General features: G+C 44.3%; 1 long non-coding RNA gene and 1 other non-coding gene across 2 annotated transcripts; one reads left to right on the top strand and one right to left on the bottom strand.

Moving 5' to 3' along the window:
* The first annotated feature begins 1,026 nt into the window (after window positions 1-1,026).
* LOC125509748 (uncharacterized) lies at window positions 1,027-26,658 on the top strand. The gene is made up of 12 exons (XR_015604922.1): window positions 1,027-1,310; window positions 1,924-2,167; window positions 2,677-2,748; window positions 3,797-3,874; window positions 4,063-4,140; window positions 20,019-20,056; window positions 20,184-21,679; window positions 22,015-22,171; window positions 22,378-22,423; window positions 22,694-22,740; window positions 24,330-25,734; window positions 25,864-26,658. It is a non-coding gene; the product is annotated as an uncharacterized LOC125509748 (transcript).
* On the bottom strand, window positions 16,721-20,012 carry LOC147971929 (uncharacterized). The gene is made up of 2 exons (XR_015604923.1): window positions 18,111-20,012; window positions 16,721-18,042 (listed from the first exon to the last, which is right to left on the bottom strand). It is a non-coding gene; the product is annotated as an uncharacterized LOC147971929 (long non-coding RNA).
* Window positions 26,659-27,065: the final 407 nt, after the last annotated feature.

The raw sequence follows: 27,065 nt of genomic DNA, 5'->3' as shown, positions 1-27,065 counted from the left end.
GTCTCACTAGATGCTGCGTGTGAGCGCCAGTTCACTTCTGCGACGTTTAAAGCGCGGAATAGGAGGTCCCATGCCTTGCAACAGGTCGGATGGTAGGAGCAACTAACGAAGGAGTGCTCCTTCGGGAGCCATGCCAGGGTCAAAATATATATATGTTTTCCATCTCTTTGGTTTTCCATTGGTCTTTTTAGCTTTTGGACACAAAAAATTCTATATTTTGAACATAAAAATACTTTTTTTTACTTCCGTGATAGGCACGTATTTGCTTTTGCGAAAGGCATGACCGTGCCTCGTGCCTCTCGTAAACGAAACAACATGCTTTTTTCCTTTCACGAGAGACATGGTTGTGCCTTTTGAAAACAGAAAAACGTGATTTTTTTCCTTCTATAAGAGGCACGGGTTTGCTTTCGTAAGATACACGAATTTGCTTCCGCGCGTGTCTATCAGAAATGAAAAAAAAACATGTTTTTTTTGTCTTTTCGCGAGAGGCACGGCTATGCCTCTTCCGGATAGAAAAAAAAAGTGCTCCTAGTTAGGGTTTTTTGTGAAAAAAGTTCGTTAAAATCTATTAACATGGAACCTAGTTTTGAAGATTTGAAAGTGAGAAATTCAACGGTGAAAACGCTTTAAGATTTGGAGCATAGTTTAAGAGATATAATGTTTTGAATAAACTGATCTACGAAAAAAAGGAAAAACTCCCACAAGTAACGTACATGTAGTGCGTCACTTGTAGTAATGCGCATATGGTGCGTCACTCATCGAGACCTGAGGAGGCGAGAATCTCTTTTGCAAAGAGTTCTTCTTAATTTGTGATTTCGTCGAATGGTACCATTTTTTTAAGCTGGGGCTTATGTTTTTTTTTTTGAGGCATAGTTGGGGCGTATGTGCGTCCTCCGACGAAGCGGATTCCAAAGCCCCCGTCGTCGCCCGCCTGGGCCTTGACATATGGCCCAATGAAGCCCAATCCCACACGAGAAGGAAAGCGTCGGTCGGAGTCCTTCTTCCCCACGGACCTCCTCGCGCGTCCCAAAATACCAGGAGAGCCCCCGCCGCCTCTTCGATTCCCCAATCCCCACTTCCCCGTCTCTTCCACGGACCCCCAAAAAATCCCAAATTGCCGGCGGAACCCTAGCTCTGGTGCTACTGCCACCTCCACCGGCGGAATCGGCGGCGGCTCCTTCCCGGCGCTACACCTCGGAGGTTGCGCTGCTCGGCCCGTCCCCGTCGCGTCCTTCCTCCGGCTACACCTTCAGGATTTCGCGCCGCTCTCGTCCGAGGGCTTTGCACCGTCCTCTTACCTCTGTGCACATGTATGATTTTGCCCTTGGTAGCAGTAGTCTCTGTTCTTGGCCCTTCTGTCGTTGGTGTAGGTATGCACCCCCGATGCTATTGCAGCTGATCTCCCTAAAAGAAGTTTGGTCCTTATGCAATGCAATTCATTGAGGGACACAAGTAGTCCCGCAGACCGGCTTCCGATCTCTATTGATTCTGATTCCTTCACCAAGTAGTACTATTAGTATTCTGCGCAATTAGTAATTACAGTATTTTAGATATCAATGGACCATCAAAACTTCAGAGAAAAATTCTTATAAGCTGCTAACTCTTCAATCCTTGCTAGATTGTCTGTCAGCTAATTAATTAGCTGATAACTTGTGATACATGTTCTTGTCATAGATAGATCGGATACATTAGCCATGGCTTCTGGCTATCAATAGAAGCACACAAAAGTTCTCTAAGCACATAACTGATAATATCCAAAATAATAACGTCATGTTAATGGCCGGCTATGTCTGAATACCATATTTAGTCCAAGTACTATTGCTTGTTTACCAGAGTGGCTTTTCTCCCTGGTAATATTTCCAATTCTTTGTTATTTAGATGATGCATGTTATAGTCTCAGGTTTATATTATTGTCCATTGTAGGTGTTATCCGTTCATGTGCAAAGCAGGATGATTACACCATCAACGGGTGTCGGACATGGACTCTTCCACCCTCCTTTGCCAGTGTTGTGTCATGCTCGAGCATGCCATCAACTTGTGCCGGACACGGACTCCACATGAAATCCCTCCTTTGCCACATAATAGGCATCGAGTGCTCTACGGAAGCATCCAATCTCGCTGTTCTACCAATTTCGCCGGAACACCGACCACCGGTGCTCCACCTGAGGTATGCTGGATCACATGCCAAGCTAAATGCGGCTCTGCTGTTTTAAATAAGACATGATTTTTAGCTTCCATCGTTAATACCTTGCCATGTACGGACAATCTGCAGAGTTTGCAAAGAAAAAAGTGAAACCTATAATGATGAGTGATGACTATGGTATTATATCCATCTAATTATCAGAATTAGATAGGCATGTAGTATAGAGAGGGACATATCAAGTTTACTATGAACTCAAACAGGACATGTTTGACAAACAACACATGATCAGGCTCTTTAATTGAGTAGTATTATTTAGGGAGCAAAGATGCACACCTGCCTTTCTTGTGCTTTGCTGGGAGTATATAATTTCATTCTGTTCACCTTGTGGGTTGGTGTGCTAGATTGCCACCCTAACATGTTGTCGATTATATCTAATCAGTATACACTATGTTTCTGTGTTGTTCTAATGGATTGAAATGAACATAAATCAACCAAGTATATTTACATGGCCTTATACTATGCTTTTCGGCTAGGTTGTTTTCAACTGGAGACAAATCAGTGTTATTGTCATGCATCAAAGAAGAGCTCGACCTTATTGCTAACATGTAAGCAGCTGTGTTGCCTTCCTAGTCCGATCATGGATTTTAAGCATACTACTAACAAAATGTTGGTGAGTGTGGCAGGTTTTAACTAATTCAGAACATGGCCAGTACTGAATTTATAGTACTGAATCTACACTCTAAAATATGTCTATATACATCCGTACGTAGTCCTTATTGAAATCTCTAAAAAGACTTATATTTAGGAACAGAGGGAGTAGTTCTGTATTAGCAGATCCCTCTATGGGTTCTGCAGTTGTATTGCTGATAGGTGTGTGGCTGGATGATTTTGATAGATGATGTATTTGTGGGTCTGGTGCTCATTATAATTGTGTGCTGGTAACAAGGATAAATGAGAAATTCTCCTGAGTTGCGTTTAATGTGAATGACCCTACTCAGCATGAGCTTAACAGTTAGTGTTCTTGTGGTACTTTGTGGTACTTACCTTGCTTGCCATATGTTTTTTTTTTGAACGGTCACCGGGGGGGGGGGGGGGGGGGGGGGCTCTTTGTTAAATGTACAAGGTATGCTCGCTGTGATATGTCTTAGCACTTCGATAAGCTGACACAAGGTATCCTGATTGTAGTTATATTAATTCAGTTTAACAACAATGGTAGATAGTGTCAAAATTCCATTGTTGTATATAGCATCAGGATTTTAACAAGAACTTAACATCTCTTTTCTCAACCAGAATTTCAAATCATAGATGATGGGTGTTGAACTACTAGAATATTTATGTCCTCGTTGCAAAGCATAGGCATATGTGCTAGTTTATTCCAAAGAGAATCATGTTTTTTTAAGGAGGGAGGCTAGCTTCTATAGACTTGCATATGTTTGTAACGTTTCCCTTTGCTACCTTGTCAAAGTGCAAATTTCCAGTTTTTGTGTGTGCCAATCCATTTATAAGCTGTTGTATGCTACAATTTCGAACAAACTATGACAAATGTTGTGGTAATGAATCCTTGTGATTATTTATTGATTTTTTTGCCCTTTCCTCCATCGCTCAGTTCAAAGGTTGGCAGATGCTTACTATGCTGCTTTGGTCTGTATGTAGGTTTTATTGCAGACCATGCTGTAGAGTCGCACAAACCGCAAGTGCTGCTTTTGCTTTGTGACATTTTCAGATCCGCAGGTAGTTTAAGTATAACTTGCTCATGTGGTTAGGCCATATACCCAATAGATATTCAAATCTTCTATGTGTTGCATGGTAAATGCATTGTCAAGCACCATCATGGTGGTTGCACAGTGTCTAGTTACAATTCTCTGAAGGTCATTAGTAAAACAGGAAGTCTAACTCCCTTTTCCCCTCATTTCCTACAGATAGATCCGCTGATGGATTTAAGTTTTCATTCACCAACTACTCAATTCCTCGGAGATGAGGATCGTTCTGTAGCTCATGTGAGTTCACTCTATAAGCACGATACAACATGCATGCATATTTGTTCGACACCTTATCATTAATATATTCCTTTTGAAATCGCAAACTAGCTATTTATTAAGTTTTTGTCAAAGTTCGGAAGATTTTTGTATTTTCCATCATGTGATGCACTGGTTGGGATAGATATTGCTTTCTGGAGGATGGTGATAAGTTTAAGGTACACCCTTGTGTTTACGTACGATGTTATAGAGTATAGACATGGGCCAGGCATCTAGTCAAACCTACATAGGATTTCTAAAATGATATAATTACTGTTACATGTCAACCGACATCAAAAGAATCCACAAAACGTGGACTACCAGTGTAGTGAAGAGGATGAGGGGGAATCATCGGGGAAGCCTTAGGGGACGAGTGGGGCGAGGTAGCCCGAGGTAACAAACAAGGTGGTGAAGCGACATGTGATGATGGCATTGGGTATACAACAATAGTACAGGAAGACACGGTGGGATGGGTGGATGAGGGCAAATACATGAGTGATAGGTGTATTGAGGAAAGAAATATCGTTAATGTTGGAGGCCAAAGGAGACGATGGACCTGAATAGAAAGGAGACAATGGGTCAAATTAGTATTTGAAGGCCGGTGTTAAAGTTTGCCAAAAAAGGGGATTATCATTTGGGCTTGATAGAGTATGAATATATCTCACTTGGTCCTGTTTGCATCAAAAGCGTGTCCCACTTTGGAGAAGAATACACCAACCATTTTGGTAGTGGGCCTAACTCTTCTCAGCAATACTGTTTAGGCCTTATTCCCCTAATACGCTAGTCATTGTCTCCTTTCCCGTATTTTTGTTAATCTCACTCACAAACACTTCATGATTTGAGTGAGGGAATGCTAGCTGCCATGGCGGCATTGTCCCCTCCATGAGATTGAAGGCTCTAGCAACATCGTGTGAGAGGCATGAAGGCTCTGGCGACATCATGGGAGAGGCATCAACGCTAGTGAGTTTGCCACGACGGCAGCCGCGGAGCATATAGTGGAGGGTAGAGGTGCACTTGGACACGGGGCACTGTAGTTTGTTTCTTCTTTCGGGCGAGTGGCAGCTAGATAGACAAGACTCCCGATAAGATAAACGGTGTTAGATCAGACAAAGTGTCACCATCAACAGGAGTCGTAGCAGTGCGCTCATCATTAAGAGCGGCATGAGCAAGATCTTGGATTACTTTTCTTGAGCAAAAAGACCTCAATCCCAAGAAAGTAGCGAAGTGGGCCAAGATTAGACATAAGAAACTACTCACAAAGATGTGCCTTCACAAAATCAACGGTAGCCATCACAGTGGTAAAACACTCAAAACCAGGCGCTAGGGCTTGCTTAACGCCATAGAGAGCGACGAAGAAGACATACCATGTCGCCAGGAACAGAATACCCAAGTGGTGGTTGCATGTAAACCTTCTCACATAGCTCATTGTTAAGAAAGCCATTCTTAGCATCAAGCTGAGAGACTACATAATTCTCATACTTCTCCAATTATTGCAAATCCAACATAATCAGAGAGGCAAAGGAGATGGACCCAGACATCAGAGAGAACAAGGTCCATCTCCTTTGCCATTCTTAGCCATTCTTAGCCATCACGTCATTTTGAGCATGAGCATCAAGAAAAGTGATCTGAGCAACAACTCCCTGCTCAGCAAGGACTCCATGCATGAGCTTGGAGATATACTCTTTAATAGAGTCATCGCATAACACAATAAGGGTAGAGAACTAAATGTGAACTGTGGCAGCAAAACGCCTATATATTAAGACCTCACTACGAGAAGAAATAAAATATATCCAGGTGTCTGGAGAGAAATCATCTTTAAAGATAATATACTAGCGATGACCTACTTTTGAGGCAAAGGAGATGGACCCAGACATTAGAGAGAACAAGGTCGAAACGACGGTGAGACATAGTCTCGCTATGAGTATAAGGAATTGGACCTGTTTACCAAGCCGACAACCCTGATAGTCTAAAGACATCACCGGAGACGGAACCAAGAGGACCACGTCGAACTAAGGATGAGAGACGAGGGCCACACAAGTGACTCAAGGAGATGATGCCACTTCTGAAAATAACTTGTAAACAAGGCAATAGAGGCGGAGAGACTGGCTGTAGTGGCCAGCATCCCACGTGCTTGTGCACTCTTCGTTCCCCGCTGATTTGGGTTGGTGTCCTTGTCCTGTTTGCGGATTTTGTGTCACGCACTTGATTAAGCATTCCACGTTCTCCTACAGTGTGCCCTTAGCCTTGGCGATAGGTAGCGCCGTGTTCTCGGGCGTGTCTCGTGCATAAAATCCAGGTATGCGCTGATTGTCCGAGCTCTTGCTCGCCATTGGTGGTGCTCGAGCGTGCGGTTATGGTGTCGCCCATAAAGGGAACACGGGATGTGGGATCGAGATAGCACACATAGCAATCCGCCACCGGGCAAAGGATGCCCATCCGGACTTATAGGGAGCGGAGGTGGACACAAGGTGGATGAGTGTGCTCATCAGTAAGAGCAACACGAGCAATAAGTCCTGGATATGCTTCTCTGAGGAAATAAAGAAGCCATTAGAGGTAGAAGAAACCTCAATCGCAAGTAATGACAAGGACTAAGATCAGAGATAACAAACTCATTATGACAAGCCTTCACAAAGGCAATGTACTTGTGAGTCGTCGCCAGTTGAGACATAGAAGATGGCACATCAGTAGACACACCCACAACATGCGGACGACGTGTATAAAAGTGAGGAAAAGATAGTAGAGTACGAGCAGGAATTATCGAGACAAATCTCAAGTCATGGTGACAAGGAAGCTACCAGTGATGAAGGTGTATGATAAGCGATGTGAGGAAATCATATGAGATTATGCTGGATCTGCAATAGTCAAAGAAGCAGGAGGAGTACGATGAATGGATAACGGCTCAACAAGAGTGATAGGAGTGTCGGGAAAGTGAGGAAAGAGATATCCTCCAATAAAGAAGTTGATGAAAATGAGCACGTGTAGAAGGGATGTGACTCATCAAAAGTCACATCCCAAGAAATAGGCATCCAACAACCAATATGATCCCAACAACGATATCCTGTATGCTCATCACTGTATCCTATGAGGACACACTCAGCAGACAGACAGTCAGTTTGGTGCCTTAACAAGGGGCAAGAAGGACATAGCAAACACAACCAAACAATTGAAGCACCGAATAATCAAGAAACAATCAAAGAGACGCTTGAATGGAACACCACCTTGTAGAGCAGTGGATGGTTGAAGGTTAATGAGATAGATGGATATACTTCTCCCAGGAAATAAAGAAACCATTAGATGTAGAAAGAAACCTCAATCTCTAAAAAGTTAATATAATTGCGATGACCTACTTTTGAGGCAAAGGAGATGGACCCAGACATCAGAGAGAACAAGGTCGAAACGACGCTGAGACATAGTCTCGCTATGAGTATAAGGTAATTGGACCTGTTTACCAAGTCGACAACCCTGACAATCTAAAGACATCACCGGAGACGGATCCAAGAGGACCACGTCGAACTAAGGATGAGAGACGAGGGCCACACAAGTGAGTCAAGGAGATGATATCTGAAAATAAGCAATCCGCCACCAGGCAATCCGCCACCAGGCAAAGGAGCAAGGAGCCCATCCGGACTTACAGGGAGCGGAGGTGGACACAAGGTGGATGAGTGTGCTCATCAGTAAGAGCAGCACGAGCAATAAGATCCTGGATATGCTTCTCTTAGGAAATAAAGAAGCCATTAGAGGTAGAAGAAACCTTAATCGCAAGTAGTGATGAGGACTAAGATCAGAGATATGAAACTCATTATGACGAGCCTTCACAAAGGCAATGTACTTGTGAGTCGTCGCCAGTGATGATTCACATATAAAAGAAGTGTTCGACCATGAGTTGAATGGTGGACAGGAAGTGCAGGATCATGAGAACTCACCGAAAAAACTAGCCGCAGTTAGCACTAAGATGAAGTGCTCAAACCAGGCAGGAGGGGTTTACTCAAGACCATATAAAGAGCGATCAAGAGGACAAATAGTGCCATCCGGAAGAGAATACTCATGTAGTGGCTACATGTAGGCATTCTTACATCAAGTTGAGACATACCGGCGGCAAACAGAACCATCGGTCTTAAACCTTTTAGATCCACTCAGAAGTGATGAGATGTGCACGAGGAAGAGAAATGAGATCCCACGCGCCGATGTGGTCAAGAGCATCAATCAAGCTTCGACGGCATCACATGCAGCTATTCACGATGAACAACGTCAGGATAAGAAGTCGTCTCAAGAATAGTAGCGCCAACGGTTGGAAGACCACAAGTAGGAAGCGGATGAGGCTGCAAGCCATAAGTAGGCTGAGACAGGGAAGAAGTCACATTAGTAGACACACCCACAACACGCGGATGACGTGTATAAAAGTGAGGAAAAGATAGCAGAGTACGAGCAGGAATCATTGGGACAATCTTAAGTCATGGTGACAAGGAAGCTAGCAGTGATGAAGGTCTGTGATAATCGAGGTGAGGAAATCATAGGAGATGATGTTGGATCTGCAATAGTCGGAGGAGCAGGAGGAGTACGATGAATGGATAACGGCTCAACGGGAGTGATAGGAGTGTCGGGAAAGTGAGGAAAGAGATATCCTCCAATAAAGAAGTTGATGAAAATAAGCACGGGTAGAAGGGGTGAGACTCAACAAAAGTCACATCCCTAGAAATAGGCATCCAACAACCAACATGTTCCCTAACGATATCTTGTATGCTCATCGTTGTATCCTATGAAGACACACTCAATAGATTGGCAGTCAGTTTGGTGCCTTCACGAGGGGCAAGAAGGACATAACACAGCCAAACAATTGAAGCGCCAACTAATCAAGAAACGGTTAGATAGACGCTTGAAAGGAACGCCACCCTATCGAGGAGCTGATGGCTAAAGATTGATGAGATAGATGGAAGTGCTGACAGGCTCGGCCCGAAAGTGCGGCGGAAGAGAGGTGACGACCATCAAAGCATGAGCCTTCTCAAGGTGACGATGTTTGCGACGCCATTTTGAGCATGAGCAGTTGAGCACCAAGAAAAGAGATTTGAGCAACAACACCCTGCTCAACAAGGACTCCACGCAAGAGCTTGGAGATATACTCTTTAGCAGAGTCATCGTATAACACAATAAGCGTAGAGAACTGAATGTGAACCGTGGCAGCAAAACGCTTATATATAGATAAGACCTCACTATGAGACGAAATAAAATATATCCAGGTGTGCGGAGAGAAATCATCTACAAAGATAATATTCTAGCGATGACCTACTTTTGAGGCAAAGGAGATGGACCCAGACATCAGAGAGAACAAGGTCGAAACGACGCTGAGACATAGTCTCGCTATGAGTATAAGGTAATTGGGTCTGTTTGCCAAGCCGACAACCCTGACAGCCTAAAGACATCATCGGAGACGGATCTAAGAGGACCACGTTGAACTAAGGATGAGAGACGAGGGCCACACAAGTGAGTCAAGGAGATGATATCTGAAAATAACTTGTAAACAAGGCAATAGAGGCGGAGAGACTGGCTGTAGTGGCAGCGGATGGACTTGATCCAGCATCCCACGTGCCTGTGCACTCTTCGTTCCCCGCTGATTCGGGTTGGTGTCCTTGTCATGTTTGTGGATTTTGTGTCACGCACTTGATTAAGCATCCCACGTTCTCCTACAGTGTGCCCTTGGCCTTGGCGATAGGTAGCGCCGTGTTCTCGGGCGTGTCCCGTGCATAAAATCCAGGTATGCGCTGATTGTCGGAGCTCTTGCTCGCCATTGATGGTGCTCGAGCGTGCGGTTATGGTGTCGCCCATAAAGGGAACACGGGATGTGGGATCGAGACATCACACATAGCAATCCGCCACCGGGCAAAGGATGCCCATCCGGACTTAAAGGGAGCGGAGGTGGACACAAGGTGGATGAGTGTGCTCATCAGTAAGAGCAGCACGAGCAGTAAGATCCTGGATATGCTTCTCTTAGGATATAAAGAAGCCATTAGAGGTAGAAGAAACCTCAATCGCAAGTAGTGACGTGGACTAAGATCAGAGATAAGAAACTCATTATGACGAGCCTTCACAAAGGCAATGTACTTGTGAGTCGTAGCCAGTTGAGACATACCGGCGGCGAACAGAAGCCACGACGAAAAGTCTGCGAAGAGTGGTCATGTTGGCCATTATAGGAGCAAATGTCTCATCATAGTCATGACCATGTTCTCACCACTAGATGAGCTTTGTAACACTCAAGAGAACCATCAGTCTTAACCTTTTAGATCCACTTAGAAGTGATGAGACGAGCACGAGGAAGAGAAATGAGATCCCACCCGCCGATGTGGTCAAGGGCATCAATCAAGCTTCGACGCCATCACATGCTGCTATTCAGGATGAATAACGTCAGGATATGAAGTCGTCTCAAGAATAGCAACGCCAACGCTTGGAAGACCACAAGTAGGAAGCGGATGAGGCCGCAAGCCATAAGTAGGCTGAGACAGAGAAGATGTCACATTAGTAGACACCCACAACACGCGGATGACGTGTATAAAAGTGAGGAAAAGATAGCAGAGTACGAGCAGGAATCATTGGGACAATCTTAAGTCATGGTGACAAGGACGCTAGCAGTGATGAAGGTCTGTGATAATCGAGGTGAGGAAATCATAGGAGATGATGTTGGATCTGCAATAGTCGGAGGAGCAGGAGGAGTACGATGAATGGATAACGGCTCAACAGGAGTGATAGGAGTGTCGGGAAAGTGAGGAAAGAGATATCCTCCAATAAAGAAGTTGATGAAAATAAGCACGGGTAGAAGGGGTGAGACTCAACAAAAGTCACATCCCTAGAAATAGGCATCCAACAACCAACATGTTCCCTAACGATATCTTGTATGCTCATCGTTGTATCCTATGAAGACACACTCAATAGATTGGCAGTCAGTTTGGTGCCTTCACGAGGGGCAAGAAGGACATAACACAGCCAAACAATTGAAGCGCCAACTAATCAAGAAACGGTTAGATAGACGCTTGAAAGGAACGCCACCCTATCGAGGAGCTGATGGCTAAAGATTGATGAGATAGATGGAAGTGCTGACAGGCTCGGCCCGAAAGTGCGGCGGAAGAGAGGTGACGACCATCAAAGCATGAGCCTTCTCAAGGTGACGATGTTTGCGACGCCATTTTGAGCATGAGCAGTTGAGCACCAAGAAAAGAGATTTGAGCAACAACACCCTGCTCAACAAGGACTCCACGCAAGAGCTTGGAGATATACTCTTTAGCAGAGTCATCGTATAACACAATAAGCGTAGAGAACTGAATGTGAACCGTGGCAGCAAAACGCTTATATATAGATAAGACCTCACTATGAGACGAAATAAAATATATCCAGGTGTGCGGAGAGAAATCATCTACAAAGATAATATTCTAGCGATGACCTACTTTTGAGGCAAAGGAGATGGACCCAGACATCAGAGAGAACAAGGTCGAAACGACGCTGAGACATAGTCTCGCTATGAGTATAAGGTAATTGGGTCTGTTTGCCAAGCCGACAACCCTGACAGCCTAAAGACATCATCGGAGACGGATCTAAGAGGACCACGTTGAACTAAGGATGAGAGACGAGGGCCACACAAGTGAGTCAAGGAGATGATATCTGAAAATAACTTGTAAACAAGGCAATAGAGGCGGAGAGACTGGCTGTAGTGGCAGCGGATGGACTTGATCCAGCATCCCACGTGCCTGTGCACTCTTCGTTCCCCGCTGATTCGGGTTGGTGTCCTTGTCATGTTTGTGGATTTTGTGTCACGCACTTGATTAAGCATCCCACGTTCTCCTACAGTGTGCCCTTGGCCTTGGCGATAGGTAGCGCCGTGTTCTCGGGCGTGTCCCGTGCATAAAATCCAGGTATGCGCTGATTGTCGGAGCTCTTGCTCGCCATTGATGGTGCTCGAGCGTGCGGTTATGGTGTCGCCCATAAAGGGAACACGGGATGTGGGATCGAGACATCACACATAGCAATCCGCCACCGGGCAAAGGATGCCCATCCGGACTTAAAGGGAGCGGAGGTGGACACAAGGTGGATGAGTGTGCTCATCAGTAAGAGCAGCACGAGCAGTAAGATCCTGGATATGCTTCTCTTAGGATATAAAGAAGCCATTAGAGGTAGAAGAAACCTCAATCGCAAGTAGTGACGTGGACTAAGATCAGAGATAAGAAACTCATTATGACGAGCCTTCACAAAGGCAATGTACTTGTGAGTCGTAGCCAGTTGAGACATACCGGCGGCGAACAGAAGCCACGACGAAAAGTCTGCGAAGAGTGGTCATGTTGGCCATTATAGGAGCAAATGTCTCATCATAGTCATGACCATGTTCTCACCACTAGATGAGCTTTGTAACACTCAAGAGAACCATCAGTCTTAACCTTTTAGATCCACTTAGAAGTGATGAGACGAGCACGAGGAAGAGAAATGAGATCCCACCCGCCGATGTGGTCAAGGGCATCAATCAAGCTTCGACGCCATCACATGCTGCTATTCAGGATGAATAACGTCAGGATATGAAGTCGTCTCAAGAATAGCAACGCCAACGCTTGGAAGACCACAAGTAGGAAGCGGATGAGGCCGCAAGCCATAAGTAGGCTGAGACAGAGAAGATGTCACATTAGTAGACACCCACAACACGCGGATGACGTGTATAAAAGTGAGGAAAAGATAGCAGAGTACGAGCAGGAATCATTGGGACAATCTTAAGTCATGGTGACAAGGACGCTAGCAGTGATGAAGGTCTGTGATAATCGAGGTGAGGAAATCATAGGAGATGATGTTGGATCTGCAATAGTCGGAGGAGCAGGAGGAGTACGATGAATGGATAACGGCTCAACAGGAGTGATAGGAGTGTCGGGAAAGTGAGGAAAGAGATATCCTCCAATAAAGAAGTTGATGAAAATAAGCACGGGTAGAAGGGGTGAGACTCAACAAAAGTCACATCCCTAGAAATAGGCATCCAACAACCAACATGTTCCCTAACGATATCTTGTATGCTCATCGTTGTATCCTATGAAGACACACTCAATAGATTGGCAGTCAGTTTGGTGCCTTCACGAGGGGCAAGAAGGACATAACACAGCCAAACAATTGAAGCGCCAAATAATCAAGAAACAGTTAGATAGACGCTTGAAAGGAACGCCACCCTATCGAGGAGCTGATGGCTAAAGATTGATGAGACAGATGGAAGTGCTGACAGGCTCGGCCCGAAAGTGCGGCGGAAGAGAGGTGACGACCATCAAAGCATGAGCCTTCTCAAGGTGACGATGTTTGCGACGCCATTTTGAGCATGAGCAGTTGAGCACCAAGAAAAGAGATTTGAGCAACAACACCCTGCTCAACAAGGACTCCACGCAAGAGCTTGGAGATATACTCTTTAGCAGAGTCATCGTATAACACAATAAGCGTAGAGAACTGAATGTGAACCGTGGCAGCAAAACGCTTATATATAGGTAAGACCTCACTATGAGACGAAATAAAATATATCCAGGTGTGCGGAGAGAAATCATCTACAAAGATAATATACTAGCGATGACCTACTTTTGAGGCAAAGGAGATGGACCCAGACATCAGAGAGAACAAGGTCGAAACGACGCTGAGACATAGTCTCGCTATGAGTATAAGGTAATTGGACCTGGTTACCAAGTCGACAACCCTGACAGTCTAAAGACATCATCGGAGACGGATCCAAGAGGACCACGTCGAACTAAGGGTGAGAGACGAGGGCCACACAAGTGAGTCAAGGAGATGATGCAACATCTGAAAATAACCTGTAAACAAGGCAATGGAGGCGGAGAGACTGGCTGTAGTGGCAGCGGATGGACTTGATCCAGCATCCCACGTGCCTGTGCACTCTTCGTTCCCCGCTGATTCGGGTTGGTGTCCTTGTCCTGTTTGTGGATTTTGTGTCACGCACTTGATTAAGCATCCCACGTTCTCCTACAGTGTGCCCTTGGCCTTGGCGATAGGTAGCGCCGTGTTCTCGGGCATGTCCCGTGCATAAAATCCAGGTATGCGCCGATTGTCGGAGCTCTTGCTCGCCATTGGTGGTGCTCGAGCGTGCTGTTATGGTGTCGCCCATAAAGGGAACACGGGATGTGGGATCGAGACAGCACACATAGCAATCCGCCACCGGGTAAAGGATGCCCATCCGGACTTACAGGGAGCGGAGGTGGACACAAGGTGGATGAGTGTGCTCATCAGTAAGAGCAGCACGAGCAATAAGATCCTGGATATGCTTCTCTTAGGATATAAAGTAGCCATTAGAGGTAGAAGAAACCTCAATCGCAAGTAGTGACGTGGACTAAGATCAGAGACAAGAAACTCATTATGACGAGCCTTCACAAAGGTAATGTACTTGTGAGTCGTCGCCAGTTGAGACATACCGGCGGCGAACAGAAGCCACGACGAAAAGTCTGCGAAGAGTGGTCATGTTGGCCATTATAGGAGCAAATGTCTCATCATAGTCATGACCATGTTCTCACCACTAGTGAGCTTTGTAACACTCAAGAGAACCATCAGTCTTACCTTTTAGATCCACTTAGAAGTGATGAGACGAGCACGAGGAAGAGAAATGAGATCCCACGCGTCGATGTGGTCAAGAGCATCAATCAAGCTTCGACGCCATCACATGCTGCTATTCAGGATGAACAACGTTAGGATATGAAGTCGTCTCAAGAATAGCAACGCCAACGCTTGGAAGACCACAAGTAGGAAGCGGACGAGGCCGCAAGCCATAAGTAGGCCGAGACAGGGAAGAAGTCACATTAGTAGACACACCCACAACATGCGGATGACGTGTATAAAAGTGAGGAAAAGATAGCAGAGTACGACCAGGAATCATCGGGACAATCTTAAGTCATGGTGACAAGGAAGCTAGCAGTGATGAAGGTTTGTGATAATCGAGGTGAGGAAATCATAGGAGATGATGTTGGATTTGCAATAGTCGGAGGAGCAGGAGGAGTACGATGAATGGATAACGGCTCAACAGGAGTGATAGGAGTGTCGGGAAAGTGAGGAAAGAGATATCCTCCAATAAAGAAGTTGATGAAAATAAGCACGGGTAGAAGGGGTGAGACTCAACAAAAGTCACATCCCTAGAAATAGGCATCCAACAACCAACATGTTCCCTAACGATATCTTGTATGCTCATCGTTGTATCCTATGAAGACACACTCAATAGATTGGCAGTCAGTTTGGTGCCTTCACGAGGGGCAAGAAGGACATAACACAGCCAAACAATTGAAGCGCCAAATAATCAAGAAACGGTTAGATAGACGCTTGAAAGGAACGCCACCCAATCGAGGAGCTGATGGCTAAAGATTGATGAGACAGATGGAAGTGCTGACAGGCTCGGCCCGGAAGTGCGGCGGAAGAGAGGTGACGACCATCAAAGCATGAGCCTTCTCAAGGTGACGATGTTTGCGATGCCATTTTGAGCATGAGCAGTTGAGCACCAAGAAAAGAGATTTGAGCAACAGCACCGTGCTCAACAAGGACTCCACGCAAGAGCTTGGAGATATACTCTTTAGTAGAGTCATCGCATAACACAATAAGCGTAGAGAACTGAATGTGAACCGTGGCAGCAAAACGCTTATATATAGATAAGACCTCACTATGAGAAGAAATAAAATATATCCAGGTGTGTGGAGAGAAATCATCTACAAAGATAATATACTAGCGATGGCCTACTTTTGAGGCAAAGGAGATGGGGTCTTGGTATGATCTAGGTAGATCCTTCCCACAAGTGGGGTCTTGAATCCCTCGGGATCTTCTCACATGCTCACATGGAGGTCTTGAACTCCATGGGAGTGGTCTCTCTCAAGAGAAGAGTAGGTAGGAGCAAAGCTCAACTAAGATGAGCTATCATATTTGCTAACCTTAGAAAGGAGGTGGAGGTGGTCTATTTATAGTCTAAGCCACGAAAGGGTAAGTGGGAGAGGGGTACAAGGCCAAAGGCCCGGCTGCGCACAGGCAGTGTTGGAGTCGTCCGGTCGTCCGGAGGGCGTCGGACTTTCGATGTTTCTTCTCTGGACAGGCGTCGCCAGATTTCCGGTAGCGTCCGGTCGTCCGGTGGCTGTAGTGTGTCGGACATCCGGTGTCTCGTCGGTCGTTCAGCCGCTGTAGTGTGCATTGGTTGCGGTTCTTCTGGCTGGCCTGGGCGTGGTCGCGTCGGACGTCCGTGGATCATCGGACATCCGGTGGCTGTAGCTTTATTGCAGCTCCGTCTTCTTCTGTCTTCGCTTCCAAGCTTCCCTCGCGGATGGTGTAGGTGTTCCTTGGCGCTTGCGCTCCTTGTCGTCGTCAGTGAAGCTCCGGCAATACCTATGCATGCACACGAGAGGAATGTCAAGTAGTATACCATTCTCTAAGGGGTCAAGTGAACACGTGTAAAGGAGATGATTCACCTTTATGTATGTGAAGTAGAGGTCGCACGTGTCACTTGCCAAATGGACTCTTGACATGGTGATGTTCGTAGGATGCTCCACATCACCAAGGCTCTTCATTTTCTTCCTGTAGCTTTTGCTTCTTCTTCTTTGGCGCCTCATATGCATCCTTACACCGAGCTTGCTGTTCTAGTGTGGCTTGCATGCAACTTGTCACTGACCCTTTGATCTGAGCAATGTGTTGCTTCATCCTAGTCACCCCTCCTGACATCACTTTTCCACAAAGCTTGCACTTGACTCTTTGCAGATCATCTGGATCAATCAGCATAGCAAACTCCCATGCCATGTCATCCGAGTTTCTCTTAAGTCTGGAACTTGTAACCCCAGAAGCATCGGAAGCAGCCATCTGAAAAAAGGACAACAACATGTATGAGAATCAGACTAATAAAAGGGCAACTTATTCTGTATATGATTGATGATTCTTATTCTGTACATAAAAGAAAAGGGCAATAGCATAGATGGGCAACTTATTCTGTACATGATTCTGGACTTTAATTTTTGGGACATGCAGCCACGCGCTGCCGTAATCCAGTCCATCCACCCGCGCGTCGCGATGCCTACTTATTATAGGCCATTCACAAATACTTGACAGGTTAATTACCAGCTTTATGAATACATCGCGTTATACGCCATGCCGTGTGGCCCAGGGCGTCATTTACATTTGTATGAATACACGAGCCACGTGCGCGTCCCCGGCGATGGAAAAGGCCGTTGCGTTGATGACACATTAATGGCTTGCTGGGTGCTTTAATGTTTTGCATGGCAGCTGGGTGTATTGATTCCCATCGCATGTCGGCTGGCCGAGCATTATTGCAGGTGGGATCAATGCCTTCCCTGCCTCTGGTCGTTACGTAGTTTAGTAATTAATTTTGCACTGTCTCACGCAATTAGCCGAAGTTAATGCTTCATGCTCACAAACGATGGACATGTATTATTGATAGGGCAGCCTGCTGCGTACGTATGACGCAGCTGGGACTGGCAGATACATGCAGTACATGGAGAAGAAGGGAAGAAGAATACATAAGGGGACTAGAGCGAATCCATCGCCCGTTGGGTACATAGAGGAACTACAACAAATCCATCTCGCCGGGTACATATGGGAACAAGATCAAATCCATCGCACGAGGGGTCGCTTCAGAATTTGTGCATGCAGATCATGGCCATCAGCAGCATGTTCGCAACGCCCAAGATGAAAAGGTTCTTCAGGAGGTGTGGAGATAAGCTGGGACTTTGATGAACACATTGTGGTGGCCTGCGGCACGCTGTGAGAAATGAACAAGGAGAACTGATGAAGAAGGGTTGGGCAGCATGAGCATTTCCAAGCAAGCTGGATGTTTGCTATGTTAGGTGGCTCCATCTAGCACTCAAGTACTGTATATACTTGTTCTTCCGCTTCCAAAGTCTGCATCCTCATTTGCGTTAGTCGGACAGAGTGCAAACGATGTATGGAACAGTAGATGATGAACTTACTACACCATGGCAATCACAGCTATAGAAATGCCTCCCCGGGTTTACTACTGCCTGAAATGAACCAGACCACATGCCCGGCTTTGCACTCAGGGCAATGGATGAGAGGGAGCGAGGCGACCTGGTTGGAGATGACATGAGATGAATGTGGTGGAGAGCTTCCCTGGGACATGGATGAACACATGGTTCTGACCTGCAACGGGAGGATGGTTGCAAGAGAGAGCGAGAACGAGCGCTGAGCAGAATGGTTGGACAACCGAAGCAACAGGGCCGAATGGATTAAAGAGATGGAGGGGAGCGTGGTGCAGGTAGCTGTTGCAACAAATGAGTGATTCAATGCGTCTGGTTTCTTTGCATGCAGCAGACGTGACCTGTCAGACAAAATACGAAAGCTATACAGGTTGGATATGGTGCAGAGAAATGAATATACATGCTCACTGTATAATATATGCACGAATCACTTGGGAATGGGCGGGCGGGATACCGACCTCGCCTGGCACCATGTCCACTCGTGATTTATCGCATGATTCTGCACTATTGTGATTCTGTAGTTGATTTTGTTACACCCAAAACTGACTGAATTTTATCACTAGTGACTGAATGACTGAAGGGCAACAACAACTAGTAGTCAGTAGCTGCAGTTAAACTAAAAAAACGACTGATTTTTATCACTACTAGTAGGTAGTTTTAACTGAAGAAATGACAATTTGCTTGCAACTACAGTTATTGACAATAAGACTTGCTTACAACCACAGTTATTGACTGAAGAAATGACAGCAGCTGGCACTCATTTTTATCGACAGAAGAAATGACAGTAGCTGTAGTTTGAAAGCTTAAAAGAGGAGAGCCGCGTGACAAAGAAACAATACCAGGAGAGGATGGAGCCGTTCGTCTTGCTGCTGGAGAAGGTATGGCGTGTCTAGCTACTGCTGTTCATCGGAGTAGGAAGCAGAGGATGGAGCCGCTCTACTGCTGCTGGGGGAAGGGTGGCAGCGGCGAGCAACACCAGCCGCCGGTGATGGAGATGGCCCCGGTGCTGCGAGAGGAAGAGTGGCGCAGCTCCAGTGCTGGTAGAGGAAGAGGGGCGCAGCTCCGGTGCTGCTGTAGCAAGGAGTTGGAGATGGTTCTGCCGCGCTGCTGGTTGAGGTCCCGTGGAAGAGGAGAGGGGGATCTAGAGGGCGCCTAGCTCGGGTGGTGCTAGCTAGGGCCGCCGGAGGTGAGCAGGGTGCAGCGGCGTGGTGAATCTTGCATTGCGGCCCGGTGGGGAGGCTGAAACCCTAACTGAGTGGGGGAAATCCCAATTATGTGTTGTGGCTATGCGGGAAGGCCACCGTAGGCGCCTTAGGGGAGCCAAAATTTAGCCTTTTGATCTTTCTGACGTTAGGGGCCCAGCCCGATTAATCAGGAATCTAACGATTTATCGCCTTTCAGAGCGATAAATCAGTCCGAATGATAAATATCAAAGATAAGGCCTAATCTTAGCGGTCACCACACAATGAGCGATAAATCGACCGATAAGCCGATTTCTTGAACAGTGTATCAGAGGTAATTTAAATGTGATGTCCTCTTCCAATTTGCAGGCTTTGGTTTCCTATATTGTCAGGGCAAAGAAGTTGCCTGTCATTGTAGTTTCCTTTCTTCCTGTCTTTTTCCATTGGTACTGTTCCTCAATTCAACATTGAGTTTATGTTTGTTCTTGAAGACATGCTCTTTTATTATGATTCATTGAAGTCATTTGACAAAGAGAAATGTTCTCTGTATAGTGGATACAAGTACTCATCATAGATCCTTTTACTTGCTAGCAACAAGTACTCTCATTTTTAGGAACTCTACACATAATAGGAAATAATCGATATCGAGAGCGATGGTCTGCTCATAATTGATATTCCTAATCAATCTGCACCTTGGCAGGCGGATCCATCAGCATGGAGAAGTTCGATGATTTTAAGGTATGAGGTCTCTTACTTTCCCCTTCTTTAGCTACTTTATAGTTGTTGTTGTTTTGCGTTAGAGCTATTCTTTGTCCTAAATTTGTAGGGCAAATCATTTGATCCCATCTTCTATTTGTGCTTGCAGGTTGGTGACTGGGTTACAGTCAAAGCAACAGTCCCGTCCCCAAAATAGCCATGCTACAGCCGATGAAGTTAGGATAGTTGCGATTCAGGTTTGTGTGGAAAGTAAGCTGGTTTGCTCTACCCGCCATGACTCATTTATTCTGTGCAATTTGACATTTTCCTGGGCCTTCTGTTTGCAGTGTGGCACATACAAAGAGAAGATTAAGAGACTAATTTCTTAATGATTTTGATTGTGCAGCATAAAATAGTTACATGGTTATGTTGAAAATAGCCATGTTTTGCAGAAGATAAACACAAGGACCCACTTCCTATTTTTTTTTCTATGTCATGTGCTTTTCCTACTGCAGGACTTTTGTAGGGAAATTCACCATGGGAATTTAAATAATGGTTCCCTGCCCATCAGTTTACTTTCTTGAATTTATTCTTCATGCTACAGGCCACACTTTTCCTATTTTGTTAAAGAAGTGAACTCATTCCTAAACTTCCACCATATGTACATTAACACTGGGATACTGTGCCAACCCAGCAATACTCTGATCCTTCTTTGTACCACTGATGCTTCTTTGTACCACGTCCATCTATCTGCCTTGAACATATACTGTTGTTTTGACATCTGATTGTACCTTTCTATGTGAAAATGAGAAGTGCTAGGTGCACAGAAACCTGCACTTCATATTTCTTACATGCATGATTTATTATGTATGATCCTTTTTATATTGCTTACACGCGTGATTTATCTGATTGCCAGTAGAACTATTTGTGTTGCCATGTCAGTTTGGTAACTTAATACCTTCCATCTTATTCATTGATAATGCTTTGAAGACACCGACAATAATAATTAAATTAAATTGTGCCTGAACATGTCAATTGCAATGACAGGTTCTCACCTATTAACAAAGGATCTCATTTTAAATCAAAATTGTGGATGCCCAGTAGGTGGTTGGCTGATGGAGAGTGTTGCACTGCTGCTTATTTAATGGTCAGTAGTGCAGCTCCTGATCAAGCCACTTTTCGTTTACCTTCAGTTTCTTTTGATTTATTAGCGTTTTCGTAGTGAAAATATGAAGACACATTTTCTAAATTACTTTAGGATATGTTCGGAAGAATTTGCTAGATTTTGGTCCGATTATATTTTCCCAATTCCTATGTCATCTCTCACATGGCTATGTGCTCTCTCTAATTCAGCTCTCAATTCCTATGTCATTTCTCAGTTCTGGGTGTTTTCCGTATGGATATGTAATTCAGCTTTATCTTATTCTCTGAAGTTTAATGTTGATTCCATAGTTATCTTTCCTTGTGAAGGAAAAACAGCAGGAAGGAAATAGAGCGGGTTGTGTGTCATCGTGCACGCAGTCTGCCTTCCATTGGCGTGCGAGTACTTGCACTTGGATCGCCCAATTGTGTGTGCACAGCAGGGGACCATGCGCTGGAACATCGGATTCAACCTACTCACAAGTTGAAGAGAAGGTTACGTATGCTTTTTGTAAGCAGTACTAGGTAATCTAATAATCTGCTCCTTGCAATCTAAGAAAAATAAATATTCAAGTCATTTCTGGTCAAAGGTCTGGGTATCAACTACTCCCTCCGTCCGGAATTACTTGTCATCGAAATGGATGTATCTAGATGTGTTTTAGTTCTAGATACATCAATTTTCATCCATTTCGATGACAAGTAATTCCGGACGGAGAGAGTTTGTGTTTGTGTCTACAAGCTTTTGACTTTTTTGTCCGGTCTATTGTTTATTTGCAATGTTGGAAACTCTTGCCATTTCTTCTGAATTTTTTTTGTTTGATCGTACTCTCAATATACTCCATATTAACTCTATATTGCAGAATTTTTGAACAATTAGTACTGCACCAGCGGTAATCTGCAGGGAAGGCAAGGATAACTAGATTAAACATTTCACAAGATCCTCCCAATTATAGGCACAATCTCCTTTTCAAGATATTATGAGTGGTTGACTACCGGAGATTATCAGATGGAAAGATGGTATATCCTTTATCTTTATTTAGATGTTTAATTAAATGCACAAGCGTACATGATTCTGTAAGGAAACTATTTATCCTGATGATTTTGATATTCAGTCGTGTATTAGTATAGGCTGCAATTTTTGGCTGGGAATCTTTATATACAGTCATGTAAGAATAGGCTATGCTTGTTTTTCCTTCTGACCAGATTCCTTTTTTGTTTCACAGGTTGTATGATCTTCGAGGCTGCTGCTTCTTTGTTATGTCGGTCGAGGTTTGTTCCCTCCCTTTCTTGCTAGCTACTGCATGATCTTTGTTAATACTAGGTCGTACGACCTATAAATTCTCACCGGCGAGTTGGAAGGGTGGTGAGAATTTATAGGTCGTTGTTTGTTTAAGGCCATAATCTTAGGGCTTTTTCTGAATTCTCTAGAATGTTGGAACAGCCTTGCTGTTCCAGTTTATATCTGCATGGTCAGTGGAGATGAAGTTCTTTTGGATTAATGCTTCTGCCCTGAAGATTTCCTTCCCTTTTATCTCGCAGGCTGTATGATCTCTGCAGGTTGCTGCTTGTTTGTTCTGCCAGTGGAGGTTTGCTCACTTCCTTTTCTATCTAGCTGCTGCATTCTTTTCTTTCGTATGTGTTGTCATGGTCATTAGTTTAGATTGTGTTAACAGTCAGGATTTGGCAGAGTTGTGTTCTGTTTTGGCTCATGCTTGCCGCTGTCTTAAGCGCTCAGTGCATCCATACTGAACTCGAATGTGCGCGCTTCGGAAGAGAAAGTAATGCCAACTACTAACTGTTAGCGTGATTGAACATCTGGTGTTTTGTCTGATCAACCATTTGTGTACACTAACTTCCAATCATGAATCATATGCAGATCATAGCCATCATTGAACATTTTTTCCAGATTCCTCTTGCTATCACCACAAGGGGAAATTGCTTACGGTGGCAATATGCTCGTAGAAAGAAGTCCACATCACCCCCTGTGGTTTCAGAAACCGGCTAACCCACCCCCCCAACTCTGAAACCAGTTAACTAATCCCCTGAGATATCTAATACCAGCCAAGGCACCCCCTAATCCCAATTAAAGTGGTATCTGCCGATGGTTTTGCTTGCGTGGCTGTACAGGATGGCCACGTCGGCTTGGTAGGGTGGGTCTGAGACTTAACTGCTCCTCCGGTTTGTTTGGGCATCGTCTCCCTTATTTCCTTTCGACAAGACGGCGGCGGGGCAAGACGGGATGATCGCCGCTTGAAGGTAGCAGCGCGAGACTCCAGGAGTCTAGGTTAGGCGCTCATCTCTTTCATGCCCAGCACACACGTACTTCTCTGTGTTGACTACACATTGAAACTTGCACACCTGTAAGGCTGCAACGACCCTTTCTGAATTTAGATGTCAGACGCCAACTATATAGTCCTCGATCAGTCCGGTGATTAGTACTAACGCACCATAGTTTCACCCGAGTAGTGTTTGCTGAGTTAATGTATGTACACCAAGATTATCTCTATGCACTTGAACAGTCTAGGTTCTGAAGATTTTAAAGGACTTTTTTCAAATTCAGAAAATACGATTTGGGTCCCGGGTCCCTTCAGATCACTGCCATTTTACTAGTTTTGTTATTTTTCTCCATGAGTAATCTCGACCGACGTCTTAGTATTTTCTCAATGGTACTTGTGTGATCACAATTAAACAACTAGTCGGCCATCGAGCTACAGTACACATTGAAATAGCTACTCTGCAATCAGCAGTTTTCTTTCAGAAACCTGCTGGACTTAACAGTCCATAACCCAGGTTGATGCCTGTCTGCATGTACTCTAGAAGTAATCAACTTTTGCAAAATGCCCTGTGTATTCCAGGATGCATGCATACCTTTAGCATGAGCATGACAGGGGCATCATAAATTTTGAAATACACTAAACTCATATAAACTCTGGTACGTATGTTTTAGAAATTTGTAAGTATTCAGAAGCAATAATAATTTGTGTTGCTACACTCATTTTAACAGGATGGTTTTATGCTTGACTGTACATTAAGTTAGAGGTTTGACTATTGAAACAGTTTATATCCGGAGGGCTTATGTATGTGCGATTTGTCACCGGTTTGATTGCATAGGGATTCGATCTTATATATGTGCAGAGCGCTTATATATGTGTTGTATTTTGTTGTTATTTCGCAGATATGAAACCACTCGGTTACCTATCTGTTCGGCAGGCAGAACAAGGAGAGGGACAACGAGAGGAACAATGTTCAGAAGAGAAGAGAAATTCAGAGGAATCTAGAGGAGATGCAGAGGAGATGCATGAGGTAGCTGAAGATGCACATGTATTCCATCGACCCCAGAAGTTGCCAGTTTCTAGGAAGGTTGTGAAGGGAAGTGGCTCCATAGCAGGAAAATCAAAGGTGGCTGAAGGAAAAAGAAACAAAGGGGGTGAAGATGAATCCACAAGCAGTGATAGTGATTATGAGGTTGATTTAGAAGAAGAAGAAAATAGTTCTGCCGATGACGAAGAAGCAATTGAATTCAAAAAATATGCAAGGGAACTCAAGAACAAGGTCAGGGACAAAATGCTTGGAGAAGAGGATGAGAAAGTAGTTGATGTGCCAGAGGATTTCCTTGTCCCAGAGGATTGCAAGCTTGATGATGGTGATGGTGATGTGACACCCTATTTTGACAGTGCAGACGATTTATCTTATGATGAAGCAAGTGACAGGGATGACATGCCTAAGGGGAAGAAGACAGAGCACAAAGTTTATGATAGCACTTCTGAAATTCCTTTATTCTCTGTTGGTATGGCCTTCCATGACAGTAGGGTGTTTAAGAATGCATTGGTCAAGTATGGACTGAAAACATATCACCACTTGTTATTTCCAAAAGATGAGAAAAGGAGAGTAAGTGCAAAATGCAGTTGGCCTGGCTGTCCTTGGAGTATTTATGGGTCCATTACTAGTAGGTCTGATTGGTTTCTAGTATGGAGGTACAATAATGAGCACACTTGCATTCCAAGAAGGGACAACAAGCTGGTCACATGTGGTGTCATTGCAAAGAAGTATTTTAGGCAAATTAGGGACAATCCATCATGGAAGGCAGAGCACATTCAACAAGCTGTTCTTCAGGATCTAGTAGCTGATGTGTCCATCTCCAAATGCAAACGAGCAAAGAAATTTGTTATGGAGAAATAATTGATCTATCTGATGGTGAGTATGCTCGGGTTTATGATTATCAGCTTGAGTTGCTTAGAAGCAACCCCGGTAGCACTATCGCAGTGACATTAAATCCAGAAATTCTTAATAGTAATGTGTTTGAAAGAATGTATATGTGTTTAGATGGTTGCAAGAAAGGATTTCTTGCAGGATGTAGAAGAGTGGTGGGGCTAGATGGATGTTTTTTGAAGGGCGCATTCAAGGGGCAGTTGCTTTGTGCAATTGGCAGAGATGCAAATAACCAGATGTATCCAATAGCTTGGGCAATAGTAGAGGTTGAGAGCTATGAGTCCTGGTACTGGTTCATTGCGTTTCTTCAAAAAGATCTCCAGATAAACAACAATGGTGAAGGATGGGTTCTCATCTCTGATCAACAGAAAGTGAGCTAAATTTTGTTACTCATATTTTTATTATTGCATATATGATACATAATTAATTATCTTACTCTCCTATTGTCCTTATGGATGTGAGATTATTTGCTTATGTCAGTTTTTTCTTCCCTTATGTAGGGTCTCATCAGGGCAGTCAATGAGCTTGTGCCTCAAGCAGAGCATAGGATGTGTGCAAGACACATTTATGCTAACTGGAGAAAAGAACACAGGGACAAGGTCTTCCAGAAAATGTTCTGGGCATGTGCGAAGTCATCAGATAGAAGCCAATTCAATTACAACAGGGCTAAGCTTGCACAAAACACGGTAGAAGGAGCGAGAGACATGATGAAAACCGCGTCGGAGCATTGGTGTAGGGCCTACTTTAGGATTGGATCTTTCTGTGACTCAGTTGAGAACAACATGTGTGAGTCATTTAATAATGCCATCATGAGATCAAGGTTCTACTCTGTAATAACGGCAATGAAAATCATTAGAAAGAAGGTGATTGTGAGGATCCAACAAAACAGAGCAAAGTCTCAGAAGTGGCATGGAACCATTTGCCCAGTCACAATCATCTCAACCTCCATCAGCATCATCTTCTTATCAACCAACACCTGGGTCGAGATCTCAGCCAATGTCAAACCAATCAGGATTCTAATGGTGGTTATATGGCAATAATTGACTGCTAGTTACCTACCTACATTGAAATAAATATGAACTTGTGGTACATCATTCACTGTTATGCATGCTCTAGTTTATGCTATATTATGTAAAACTGGTACTAGTAGCACTTGTTCCCTGTTATGTGACACATACTGTTTTGCGATGTGGGCATGATTTGTTCTTATGTGATTTCACTTCTGTGTTTAGAAAAATTTGTTCTTCCAAAGTAAAGCTGAAACAGTACAGATAATTGTCGTCATGTCTTGTTTATTAATTCTGCTATTGCCAATTTGCAATAATGATGGCGAATGTAAATAAGATGATGCCAATTTGCAACCATGATAATTACAACAACAGAGTACTTTCAATTCACAAAAGCTTTCATTCATGTTAGAAGAAAATATTGCATTCAGATTACATATATTGGTGCATATGCAACAGTTTGTAGACTCAGAAGTACATTCCCTAAATAAAATGCTTTCTCTGAAGTCTTTTTTTTCAACTAGACTGGGACAACAACACCAGCAAGAGAAGATAACACTTTTTGCATGTACTGATTCTCAATCTCAACTAAACTGAATTCTCTCTTCTCATAGCATTAGTACATGCCTACAAAGAGTATAATGTATACCATTTGGGCCCCTGAGATGATTTTGGGTGTAGTTTTCCTGCAAGAA

The sequence above is a fragment of the Triticum urartu genome, chromosome 5A, assembly GCF_056163025.1.
Source record: "Triticum urartu cultivar PI428250 chromosome 5A, HENAU_Tu73, whole genome shotgun sequence".
Lineage (NCBI taxonomy): Eukaryota > Viridiplantae > Streptophyta > Magnoliopsida > Poales > Poaceae > Triticum > Triticum urartu.
Note: the sequence above shows the minus strand (reverse complement) of the source record. Positions and strands in the feature narration are given on the sequence as shown.